General features: G+C 47.1%; 1 protein-coding gene across 2 annotated transcripts in view; it reads left to right on the top strand.

The window, feature by feature from the left end:
- cnbd1 (cyclic nucleotide binding domain containing 1) overlaps positions 1–14,020 on the top strand; it is a 427,576-nt gene that overhangs the window by 391,819 nt on the left and 21,737 nt on the right. The window lies entirely within an intron of this gene.

The following is a 14,020-nucleotide window of genomic DNA, read 5'->3' on the forward strand; positions in this document are numbered from 1 at the left end:
CATTAGTAGGACTTAAACTTGATCAATCCTTTGGACCAGTTGGCCTGCATTACATAATCTCCCAGAATTCTCTAGATTCTAGTACAATCTCTATGGATTAGAATGAAGCGTACATAACCCACTATTTAAAAAAAGTGGAACAGAGAAAACGGTATTAAAGGCCAGTTAGACTGGCATCAGTGGTCGGAAAAATGCTCGAACCAGTTATTACGGACATGGTAACATACACTTCGAGAATTATAACGTGATTAGGCAGAGTCAGGTTTATGAAAGGGAAATCATATTTGTCAAATCGGTTTGAGTTTTTTGGGGTTGTATCTAGCAGGGTAGGTAAGGGAGTACGTGTGGATGCAGTTGGGTTTTCAAAAAGCAGCTAATAAGGTGCCGCACAAGAGGTTATTATACAAAATTAGAGTCCCTGGGATTGGGACCAGTCTATTAGCATTGATTGAGGATTAGTTAATGGATAGAAAATAGAAAGCAATAATTAATAAGTCATTTTTGAATTGATAGGTTCTAACTAATGGTGAACTAGCGGTGAATCACAAGGCTCAGTACTTGGTCTATTTACAATCTATATCATTGAATTATCCAAACTCCAAAAACTAGGACTTGGCTCCTCCCTCTGCAACTGGATCATCGACTTTCTGACCCATAGACCACAATCAGTAGAGATAAATAGCAACATATCCTCCACGATATTACCCGGGCCCCGCAAGGCTACGTACTTAGCCCCCTACTATACTCCTTATACACACAGGACTGTGTGGCAAAGTTCGGATCCAATTCCATCTACAAGCTTGCTGATGACACGACCATTGTGGGTCGGATCTCAAACAACGCTGAGTCAGAGTGCAGGAGGGAGATGAAGAACCTAGTGGCATTGTGCAATGACAACAATCTCTCCCTCAATGTCAGCAAAACTAGGTCATTGACTTCAGGAAGCAAAGTGTCGTACACACCCCTGTCTGCATCAATGGCGCCGAGGTGGAGATGGTTGACAGCTTCACATTCCAAGGTGTAAACATCACCAACAATCTGCCCTGGTCCACCCACATCGATGCTACGACCAAGAAAGCAAAACAGAGCCTAGGCTTCCTCCGGAAACTAAGGAAATTCGGCATGTCCACATTGTTTCTTACCAATTTTTACAGATGCATCATAGAAAGCATCCTATCTGGCTGCATCACAGCCTGGTATGGCAACTGCTCGGTCTAAGACCATAAGAAACCACAGGGAGTCGTGAGCACAGCCTAGTCCATCACACAAACCCGCCTCTCATCCATTGACTCTGTCTACACCTCCCGCTGCCTTGGGAAAGCAGGCAGCATACTCAAAGACCCCTTCCACCCATGTTATTCTCTCTTCCAACCTCTTCCATCGGGCAGAAGATACAAAAGTCTGAGAACATGCACTAACAGATTGAAAAACAGCTTCTTCAACTTCTTCCCCACTGCTACCAGACACCTGAATGACCCTACTATGGACTGAACTGATCACTCTACGCATCTTCTCTACTGTTGTTAGTACTATACTCCGTATGCTTCACCCGATGTCCATGACTATGTATTTACATTGTGTATTTATGGTAGGTTCTATGTTTTTTCATACATGGAACAATCTGCCTGGAACAATACTTTTCACTGGTACCTTATGTAACAATATGTATATTGTAAGGAATACAACAGGTTAACAATTTGATGTTAATACGTCTCACCAGCAGGTAGCGATAAGGAGCATTCATTGAAATATCATGTGACTCCTAGGATTCAGGGAGAAGGTGCTTAGGCATGAAATAAATGATTTGCATAGTTAAATTTAATAACTTTTACCTTGGGATTTGTTTGAATCTTATTTAAGTAGTGTAAATAAATCAGCTTTGTTCATTTATTTAGCTTGATGTTCTTTGTTCCACACTACCTACTCAAGATATCCTGGTTTACAAAACCGAGAACATCACATGCTACCAGGAGTGGTCACTAAGGTAGTATTGTTAGATTTAGAGGGAGAATTTTTTTTTTAAGAAATTGGAAAAGAAAATCTCATCCAGACTCCGATCGCAACGACGTTGTGGAAGCCAGTCACATTGAACAGCAGAGCCCAGTCAAAGTTTCATGGAGGGTTTGCAGACCCCAAAGAAGTTCAGGACATCGGGTAAAGTAGGTGTGAACTTGAGGAACTTCAAACAACAGTTTGAATTGTACCTCTCAGCCTTAGACCTTGAAACAGCCAGTGATCACTGAAAGATTGCACTGATTTTAACCATGGCTGGACTGCAAATGTTAGACTAGTATAACTCATTCCACTTCGAGAATGAAGTAGATTTTTTAAGATATTATACGGTCATAGAAAAGTGTGACAGACACTGTGAATTGCAGATTAATGAAACATTTGAGCATTACATTTTCTGAAAACGAGTCCAAAAGGCAGGTGAAACAATTGACTTATTTTGTAACAGATCTCAGGCTCAAAGCACAGACCTGTAATTTGTCGCTATTATCAGACTCCCTTCTGCATGATCAGATTGAATTCGGTATAAAAAATGAAAAGCTGCGTGACAGATTGCTCAGGCAACAGAAATTAACGCTAGAAGAAGCTATCAGTATGTGTCATACTGATATTACTCCGCAATATTGGTTCGCAAAAGTGGCACGAAAACGAACAACGTGGCTGACGCCATTGATGCTGTGGCGTACTTGAAAAAACAGCGCTACAGATGGTGGCCATTTTGCACATGACGCAAACAGCGTCGTGACATGCAAATGTTGTGACCACGCCCACCCAGTGGGAAAGTATGCGTGAAGTGTCGTAGGCAGAATCATTTTGCCGTGCAGTGCTGTACGGGAACTAGATCGCCTCAGTCTAAGAAAAGAAGTTCAATTAGCAAAGAGAAAACTGTACAAACCGTTCATGCAAAAATGTGCAATGAAAGCGATCAAACCTGACACTGTCCCAGATATGTACAACTTGGAAGAAAATTTCCTTGTCGGCATTGCAGAAAAAATTAATGCTACTCCAAAGGTTACTTCTACAAATGAAAACTTAAAGCCGATATCAATTGTCAATGCCAAAGGTGACTGGACAATTCCATTGAAGATTAATGGAACGGCCATTCTATTTAAATTGGATACAGGTGCTCATGCCAATTTAATTAATAAATTGGACTTAGCCAAATTATATCAACAGCCTCCAATACATGTCAATGATTGTCAATTGCGAGACTACAGTGGCAATGTCATCAATACGTTGGGGACATATTATCTCACGGTACAAGTTAAAGACATGGAGATGCCTTTAAAATTTGAAATAGTGGGACCGAAGCGTTCATCACTACTAGGAGTGCAGGCATGCGAACTGCTGAAGCTGGTGAAAAGAATTCACAGCACAGACAAAATATCAGTCCATGCACAAGATCAAAAAGATGCCATTATTGAAAAATTTCCAAACATGTTTCAAGGAACGGATACGTTATCATTCAAGTACAAGATACAGCTGATGGAGAATGGTAAACTGGTTATTCACCCACCGAGGAGGGTTACTGCTCCCTTGAGGGAATGCCTGAAACAGAAACTCGACTGCATGCAGCAGTAGGGAATCATCACGAAAGTGATAGAGCCCACTGACTGGGTTAGTTCAATGGTGTGCATCAAAAAAACAAGTGGAGACCTCAGAATCTGTATTGATCCGAAAGACCTGAATCAGAACATTAAAAGGGAACATTATCCTAGCCCAAAACATGAAGAAATCAGTAATGAAATGGCACATGCCAAGATTTTTTCCAATCTAGATGCCTCCAAAGGATTTTGGCAACTGAAACTGAAACCCGCTTTGAGTCGATGGAACTGAGAAGAGTTCAAAGAAAGTCATTTGCGGCTGGCTAGCCACTGGAGTGTAGACATTCACAAAGTGAAGCACCATGAGCCCCTTGCTGTCTGTTAGGTACAGTAATCAGCCTGGCACAGGCTCCTTGAACACCAAGATCTCCAGCTGAAAATGCAGGGTCAACCGGATAACCACCCCGCCTGAAATGGCGGCCAGGTGACTCGTAGACCCCCCCCATAACCGCTCCAGGATCTGTGTGGCTTTGTCTCCCGGGATGGTGTGGGTGTCCTGCAGGAAGCGCACTGTATACTTTCCATCCTGGAGGACCAAGAAGCTATGGAACCTGCTTAGTGCCTCTCTGCTGCCGTTGATGTTGAGGCTGGCTATGGTCCTTCATGACAGAAATATAATGCTGCCTTCACCATCACCACTTAGAGTGTTTAGAGGGTGGGGAGGGAGAGGACACTTCTACTCTGCTCAGGACACCACGTCACCTGGTGAATATGGAAGAAGCTCTGGACCCAAGACAGAGGTGCCCAGGCTAAAGGTTGGGATAGAGAGCGGGGGGCCCTCTTCGCCACCACTACCCAAAACCAGTAAATCAGTGAGCCCCTCTGGGTCATGAGATGGAGTTTCAGGGTGTGTGGCCTGACTGGCAGTGCCAAGGTTCCCAGGTGGCAGCGGGAGTGCCAGGGTACCACCCTTCCCAAAGTCCGACCACCCTGATTCCTCTGGCCTTGGGAGACCCCACCAAGCACTGTTATGTTTGGTCCACATTTGTATGAACCAGTGCTAAATGGTGCCATGGTGAGTTCTCCCAGGCAAGACCTTTAGTTCCTGGGCCTCGGGATAATCAGGCACAGACATATTTAAATGAGCCTAATGGTCCATTTAAATATGTTAATCTGGATCTCGCCCAAGGAGGGTGAAATCCAGATCGCAACGTCTCACAAGATCCCGTTAGATATCACGAGGTATTCCGAGCCTTGCAAATCTCACGAGAGGTCTCTTGCGGGATTTAACAACCTCTTTGAGTCACCAAATCGAGTGGGACGAGGCCATTTGAATGTCGCATAGTCTCAGTTGACTTTTCAAATGATCAGTGAAAAAAATCACAATAACAAGTATTGTTTTTCTCGTGTGTTAGTATCATCAAAATATAAAATCTTGAGCACGAAAGAGGCTGTTTGGACCATCGTGCCTGTTCTGTAAAAGAGCAGTTCAATGTTGTCCCACATCCCAGATTCTTCCCCGTAAACCTGTATTAATTCTCTTAAAAAACATGGCCAATTTCCCTTTGAAAGTTCCTATGAACCCTTTACCACTACTCTTTCAGGTTGTGAGTCCTGAAGACTCTACTTCAAAAATAAATTCTTTCTATTTCCCCTCTAGTTCTTGTGCCAATTATTTTAAGTCTATATCCTCTGGTTACTGAACCACTTGCCAGAGCAGTTTCTACCCTTGGTTTCTGTGGCTATTAGCACTCATTTCCCTTGGTTTCTGTGGCTATGACTCATCTTTAATTCCCTCACCCTGCAGTATTAATATCTCCCACTTTCTCTGTCTTTTAGCTTTGACAAAGGGACATCTGGATTCGAAATGAGATTTTCCAGCATTTTCTCTTTTGGAGAGCAGTTTCTTTCTCTCTCTATTAGCTCTGTGAAAAGCTCAGAAGTTGGAATATCTCTACGATAAGTCCTAGATTAACATTCTTTTTACCAGTCCCACTTTACATTGTTTTTTACAGTAAATTTGACTTCTGCATTCAGATGGGCATGCAGAGGTGAAATAATCTTGTTGGCAACTGTACAGAAGTTCCAATAGAAACGGCATATTTATAATAATATAATAATCGCTTATTGTCACAAGTAGGCTTCAATGAAGTTACTGTGAAAAGCCCCAAGTCTCCACACTCCGGCGCCTGTTCAGGGAGGCTGGTACGGGAATTGAACCCGCACTGCTGCCTGGCCAAACATTCAAACCTAGACAGAGCCCCTTTTCTGAGTGTGGTGAACGTATTATGATAACCATTCACCACTGTATTACATTGTACTATGCTGTTGCCCATGTGGGCTCCACCTATGGACCATTGTACTGTATTACACCGCTTGTATCATGTTGGTGTCCTTGTGGGCTCCGCCCCCTTGAGGGGAGGTATATAGAACAGCTGTCCTGTAGGCGGCTCTCAGTGCAGAGCAGTCGCAGGCAGGCACTGTTCTAGTTGATTAAAGCCGCTGTTCACTTCAACTCTGTCTCGTGTGAATTGATGGTCGCATCACTGAGTTGCTGATTGATTAATGGAAGATGGCAGACAGAGATTTGCATCTCCGCAAGGCAATATTACAGGTTCCAGCAGCCTGGAGGGTAGTGAGGCGGGGATCAAGACAACGGATGAATATATCATAGTCTGGATTCTTGTGATTGTTAATGTTCAACCATTACGAACTTCAAAAGAGGTTTCCGGTTTCTTTGTCCTAGCAGACTCACAGTCTCCATTTGCTCGTCCTGGCTTAAGAAATGTAAATAGTTTTTATGTAAGTCCATTGGACTTATGCAACATATTGTGTCATTATCATATCTTCAGAGATAACACGATTTCAGCTTCTCTGAATTTGAGAAATTTCCTTTTGTTTAGGTCATAGCCAGCCATGGCTCCAGTCACTTTAAAGATTGTCTAGTTTTTAAAATTTTAGCCGTGATTAAATATATTGGACGGGGTTCTCTGTTTTTGAGACTAAGTGTTGACGCCAGCGCAAAATTCGTGAACTTTCACAACAGAAATGCTGGCGCCACACCTGGACCGATTCTGCTAATATTAAGGGGCTAGCACTGGTGCCACGTGGAACACAATTGATTCCAATGATAAACGGTGTGGGATTCACTGGGTCTGTGATTGACACTTGGGAGGCTGACAAGCTGCAGACACACACACATTACACTCCCCACACACACTTATCCCAGCCAAAAAGATAGCACTGGTTGTGCTGGAGCCTGTCCATACAGCTAATGGGTTGGCTGGGGCCAGAGGGAACCCAGGGGGATGCCGTGGGGGGACACCTAAACGACCTGTGGCACTAAGTTCAAAGTGGGCTGTTAGCGGTGTGCGCTGCTGCATGGCTGCCTTGCCGGCAGCGGTAATGGTGTTCCATGCCTGTCCACTCGGACCCCACAACCCATCTCCTGGCCACCCCCTGCCATTCCCCCAGTCCTAGCAGAAGTCCTCTGGCCATTGGCACAACTGTCAGCAAACTATGGCGATGTTGGACACATTCCCTACCCTCTCTCTCTCTCTCCCTCAGCAGCCACTATGCCGGGTTCACGATTTTTAAAAGCACAAATAAACCGCGCCGTCGGTAACTCGGAGGCGGAGAATCGTGAGGCCCCAGAGAATACTGGGTCGGGCCCGCTAATGCTATGTAAACGGTGTCTACTGTATGTGTGTTCCGGAATGCATTGACGCCGCTGTCGAGGTGCTAGAGCATTGCGATTTGGCATCAAATCGGCGCCTGCCGCGATTTTGGCATCAGAACCGATTCTCCGCCCAATCGCCTTTCCCGATTTTGCCATCGGCTAACGGAGAATCCTGCCCATTATATGTATATATCATAAAAATATAGTGAGGTCCTATTCCTCTGACAATCAGTAACTTAATTCTCACTTTTTGTGAAGACAGATGCAAAATATTCATTAAGTACATTAGTCTTGCCATCTGCATTCACCAGAGAACTTTCTTTATTATTCCTAATCAGCCATACCAAATCCTTTAACTATCCTTTTATTTTTATATGTTATTAAATGATTTGAGGGTTGCTTTATGTTACCCACTAATCTTTTCTCAGACTCTCTGCCTTTCCTATATAGTCACATTATGTTACGGAACTTGAGTATTGCTGAAAAAAGAGACATGCTGTCGAAGCTTTACAAGGGTTAATCAGGATAAACATCAGAATGCCAAATTTAAAAGGGAGCAAGAATTTACTCACCATGAGAAAAATGGTGCTCATTGGTTGGCAAGTTGATACTGATTGGTGAAAACATTGCCCTAGAGAATACAGCAGAGAACTATTGTTCCCCACACCTTTGTTTAATTCGAAAAAGGTGCAATGCCTGGGTATGTTCCTTTTGCCTGCAGAAGATAGGTCCCTGCTTATGAATATAAAAATAGGAGGGCAGCACGGTGGCACAGTGGGTTAGCCCTGCTGCCTCACGGCGCCAAGGTCCCGGGTTTGATCCCAGCTCTGGGTCACTGTCTGTGTGGAGTTTGCACATTCTCCCCATGTTTGCGTGGGTTTCGCCCCCACAACCCAAAGATGTGCAGGCTAGGTGGATTGGCCATGCTAAATTGCCCCTGAATTGGAAAAAATGAATTGGCTACTCTAAAAAAAAATTTTTTTAATTTAAGACTGAATATAAAATAGCTTCCAGCAAGTGTAATTGAGCCATATTGCAAGCCCGATTCATAATTTAAATTGGTTGTCAGTGCAATTCTTAGCACACAAATGCTGTCCAATTGTTGAATCATATCTGAAGTTAGACATTACGTTCTGAATTTTGCAGTGCTCTTCTTATTGCAACAGCGAAGGGACCTGCTGTTTGATATGATCCGCCGCTGCTAGTCATTGGCATGTGTACCCTACACCGCACTGGCACTGAAATTCATATACCAGTACTCATTTGGCAGTAAGCAAAATGTCTTTTTGGCCTGACAGCAGCATCCTGTTAGTGGAAAATACAACTCGTGTTGCTACTGCATTATAGGAGTGTGAAACAGTTAGCTTCATCCGTTGCTGAGAATTTTGAGAGATCTTGGGCTGGATTCTCCGTCGGCGGGATCCTACATGTTGCCGGCAGTGCACTCACGCCCACGGATTTCCCGATGGCGTAGGGGTGCCCACATTGGGAAACCCCATTGGCCGGCTGCCAGGACGAAGAATCCCGCTGCCGGAGGGGTCGCGCCGCATCACAAAACGGATGCAGCGGAATGGAGGATCCCGCCCCTTATCCTTCCAGAGTAATCTGAGGTGGACTGGGCACTGTTCAGGTCTGAAAGTGGCAGCCTTTGGCCCAGCTGCGAGTATGTGCAGGACACAGTGATCAATGATCTAATTAGGGTAGCTATTATACTGCAGGATAGTTTTGGTGCATGCTGTTTCGGTGTGAGTAAGTAGTTGAGGCCTTATTTGCAAGATTGCCAGTAAATCAAATCTTATAGTGTGCGGAACTGTAAGAATCCAACATGTATATTCACCAGTGAAGATGGTTTGTGGTGGATAGTAGTAAAGCCATTAACAGGTTTCTCAACTAGCATATTGGCAGTCCGTGCGCACTCCACCCTGCACCACATGTCAACTCCAATACTATCCATTATGGTCAGGCGCCCTGCACACCCAGGCCATTAGCGGCGGACCCCTGTGCTGCCTGTATCAAGTGTCTCACACTGTGAATTATCTGTTCGGGAGGCTTCCGGGTGCGGCGATGACCAGCTAAGTCGCACGTTTCGGCAGCTCCCGGTGGAACGGACTTTTGGGCTCTTGATAGGAGCCCCAACGCCAATTTTAACGGCTGAAAACACCGTGCGGTAAACCAGAAGGGTGTTCCCCCTGGACACGGATGGAAAAAGGAGAGGAAAGTGGCCGGATTGCAGCGGATCCTTTGGAACAACGGCAAGGAAGGCAAGCAGAAACCAAGATGGCGTCGGAAGGTGGCAGTTTCATATGGGGCCCTGAACAACAAGAGTTTTTGAAACGCTGCGTGGAGGAGATAAAAAAGGAAATGAAGAAAGAGTTGTTGGCCCCGATATTACAGGCGATTGAAGGGCTGAAAGAGGAACAAAAGACCCAGGAGCAGGAGCTTCGGGTCGTGAAAGAGAAAGCAGCAGAGAATGAAAACGATATACAGGGCCTGGTGGTGAAGTCGGAGATACAGGAGGCACACCAGAAACGATCTGTGGAGAGGTTGGAGGCACTGGAAAACAACGCAAGGAGGAACAACTTGAGGATTCTTGGCCTTCCTGAAGGTGTGGAGGGAGCGGACGTCGGGGCATATGTGAGCACGATGCTGCACTCGTTAATGGGAGCGGAGGCCCCGGCGGGTCCGTTGGAGGTGGAGGGAGCATACCGAGTTATGGTGCGAGGATCGAGAGCAGGAGAAGCTCCCAGAGCCATAGTGGTGAGATTTCTCCGTTTTAAGGATAGAGAAATGGTCCTTAGATGGGCGAAGAAAACTCGGTGTAGTAAGTGGGAGAACGCGGTGATCCGCGTCTATCAAGATTGGAGTGCGGAGGTGGCGAGAAGGAGGGCGAGCTTTAATCGGGCCAAAGCGGTACTTCACAAAAAAAAGATAAAATTTGGAATGCTGCAACCGGCAAGACTGTGGGTCACATATCAAGGGAGGCACCACTACTTTGAGACGGCGGATGAAGCGTGGACTTTTATTGTAGAAGAAAAATTGGAATGATTGGACTACGAAAATGAACGTTTGGACAAAGTGGTGGGACGAGTGGTGGGGGGGGCGAAGAGGGATTGTATGATTAATCCTGCGGTATGGTAACTTTTCTTTCTCCCACAGGTGGTGATGGGGGGAGGTGGGGAGGGAGAGGAGATGGGGCGTTGGCCATGGGAGGCGGGGCCGAGGGAGAAGCGCGGGCTTGGTTCCCGCGCTATGATAATTATGGCGAGAATAGAGAAGCAGGAAGGAGGGGGCGCCGCACGGGGCGAGCCGTGATCACGGGGGGAAGCCGAGGTCAGCCAGAGTTTGCTGACTTCTGGGAGCAACATGGGGGGAGTAATTACGCTAGCGGGGGGGGGGGGAGGGGGGAATTACTGGGTTGCTGCTGCTGGGGAAAGGGGGGAGTGGGTACGGGAAAGGATGGGCGGGGGGGGCACCGTCTGGGAGAAATACAGCTGCGTGGGAACTGGGCGAGAAGCTGGAAAAAGATGATGGCTAACCGGCAAGGGGGGGGGGTGGGAAGCCCCCCAACTCGGCTGATCACGTGGAACGTGAGGGGGCTTAATGGGCCGATAAAGAGGGCACGAGTACTCGCACACCTTAAGAAACTTAAAGCAGATGTGGTCATGTTACAGGAAACGCACCTGAAACTGATAGATCAGGTTAGGTTGCGCAAAGGATGGGGAGGGCAGGTGTTCCATTCGGGGCTGGATGCGAAAAACAGGGGGGTGGCTATATTAGTGGGGAAGCGGGTAATGTTCGAGGCAAAGACTATAGTGGCGGATAACGGGGGCAGATACGTGATGGTGAGTGGCAAATTACAGGGAGAGATGGTGGTGTTGGTAAACGTGTATGCCCCGAATTGGGACGATGCCAATTTTATGAGGCGAATGCTAGGACGCATCCCAGACCTCGAGACCGGAAAGCTGATAATGGGGGGAGACTTCAACACGGTGTTGGAACCAAGGCTGGATAGGTCGAAGTCCAGGACTGGTAGGAGGCCGGCAGCAGCCAAGGTGCTTAAGGATTTTATGGAGCAGATGGGAGGGGTGGACCCGTGGAGATTCAGTAGACCTAAGAGTAAGGAGTTCTCGTTTTTCTCCTGTGTCCATAAAGTCTATTCACGCATAGACTTTTTTGTGTTGGGTAGGGCATTGATCCCGAGGGTGAGGGGAACGGAATATACGGCTATAGCCATTTCGGATCATGCCCCACACTGGGTAGACTTGGAGATAGGGGAGGAAACAAGAGGGCGTCCACCCTGGAGAATGGACATGGGACTAATGGCAGATGAGGGGGTGTGCTTAAGGGTGAGGGGATGCATTGAAAAGTACTTGGAACTAAATGACAATGGGGAGGTTCAGGTGGGAGTGGTCTGGGAGGCGTTGAAGGCGGTGGTTAGGGGGGAGCTGATATCAATAAGGACACATAAAGGGAAGCAGGAAAGTAAGGAACGGGAGCGGTTGCTGCAAGAACTTTTGAGGGTGGACAGACAGTATGCGGAAGCACCGGAGGAGGGACTGTATAGGGAAAGGCAAAGGCTGCATGTGGAATTTGACTTGCTGACTACAGGCACTGCAGAGGCACAATGGAGGAAGGCGCAGGGAGTACAGTATGAATATGGAGAGAAGGCGAGCAGATTGCTGGCACACCAATTGAGGAAAAGGGGAGCAGCGAGGGAAATAGAGGGGGTGAGAGACGAAGATGGAGAGACGGAGCGGGGAGCGGAGAGAGTGAATGAAGTGTTCAAGACATTTTATAAAAAATTGTATGAAGCTCAACCCCCGGATGGGAGGGAGAGAATGATGGATTTTTTGGATCGGCTGGAAATTCCCAAGGTGGAAGAGCAGGAAAGGGTGGGACTGGGAGCACAGATCACGGTAGAAGAAGTGGTGAAAGGAATTAGGAACATGCAGACGGGAAAGGCCCCGGGACCGGACGGATTCCCAGTTGAATTTTACAGAAAATATTTGGACTTGCTCGCCCCGCTACTGACGAGGACCTTTAACGAGGCAAAGGAAAGGGGACAACTGCCCCCGACTATGTCAGAAGCAACGATATCGCTTCTTTTAAAGAAGGAAAAGGATCCGCTACAATGCGGGTCCTACAGACCAATCTCCCTCCTCAATGTAGATGCCAAGGTCCTGGCCAAGGTAATGGCAATGAGAATAGAGGAATGTGTCCCGGGGGTGGTTCATGAGGACCAAACTGGGTTTGTGAAGGGGAGACAGCTGAACACGAACATACGGAGGTTGTTAGGGGTAATGATGATGGCCCCACCAGAGGGTGAAACGGAGATAGTAGTGGCGATGGATGCCGAGAAAGCATTTGATAGAGTGGAGTGGGATTATCTGTGGGAGGTGCTGAGGAGATTTGGATTCGGAGAGGGGTATGTTAGATGGGTGCAGCTGTTGTATAGGGCCCCAGTGGCGAGTGTGGTCACGAATGGACGGGGATCGGCATATTTTCGGCTCCATAGAGGGACAAGGCAGGGATGTCCTCTGTCCCCATTACTGTTTGCACTGGCGATTGAGCCCCTGGCGATAGCGCTGAGAGGTTCCAAGAGATGGAGGGGAATACTTAGGGGAGGAGAAGAACACCGGGTATCTTTATATGCGGATGATCTGCTACTATATGTGGCGGATCCAGCGGAGGGGATGCCAGAAATAATGCGGATACTTGGGGAGTTTGGGGATTTTTCAGGGTATAAATTGAACATGGGGAAGAGTGAGCTGTTTGTGGTGCATCCAGGGGAGCAGAGTAGAGAAATAGAAGACCTACCGTTGAGGAAGGTAACAAGAGACTTTTGTTACCTAGGGATCCAGATAGCTAAGAATTGGGGCACATTGCACAGGCTAAATCTGACGCGATTGGTGGAACAGATGGAGGAGGATTTCAAGAGATGGGATATGGTAGCATTGTCAATGGCAGGGAGGGTGCAGGCGGTTAAGATGGTGGTCCTCCCGAGATTCCTCTTTGTGTTTCAGTGTCTCCCGGTGGTGATCACGAAGGCTTTTTTCAAAAGGATAGAAAAGAGTATCATGGGTTTTGTTTGGGCCGGGAAGACTCCGAGAGTGAGGAAGGGATTCTTACAGCGTAGTAGGGATAGGGGGGGGCTGGCACTACCGAGCCTAAGTGAGTATTATTGGGCCGCTAATATTTCAATGGTGAGTAAGTGGATGGGAGAGGAGGAAGGAGCGGCGTGGAAGAGATTAGAGAGGGCGTCCTGTAGGGGGACCAGCCTGCAGGCTATGGTGACAGCCCCATTGCCGTTCTCACCAAGGAACTATACCACGAGTCCGGTGGTGGTAGCTACACTGAAGATTTGGGGACAGTGGAGACGACATAGGGGAAAGACCGGAGCACTGGGGGGGTCCCCGATAAGAAACAACCATAGGTTTGCCCCGGGGGGAATGGATGGGGGATATGGAATGTGGCAAAGAGCAGGTATAACGCAATTGAAAGATCTATTTGTGGATGGGAAGTTTGCGAGTCTGGGAGCGCTGACCGAGAAATATGGGTTGCCCCAAGGGAATGCATTCAGGTACATGCAATTGAGGGCTTTTGCGAGGCAACAGGTGAGGGAATTCCCGCAGCTCCCAACACAAGAGGTGCAGGACAGAGTCATCTCAAAGAAATGGGTGGGGGACGGTAAGGTGTCGGATATATATAGGGAAATGAGAGACGAAGGGGAGACTATGATGGACGAACTAAAAGGGAAATGGGAAGAAGAACTAGGGGAGGAGATTGA

The sequence above is a fragment of the Scyliorhinus torazame genome, chromosome 11 (genome assembly GCF_047496885.1).
Source record: "Scyliorhinus torazame isolate Kashiwa2021f chromosome 11, sScyTor2.1, whole genome shotgun sequence".
NCBI lineage: Eukaryota > Metazoa > Chordata > Chondrichthyes > Carcharhiniformes > Scyliorhinidae > Scyliorhinus > Scyliorhinus torazame.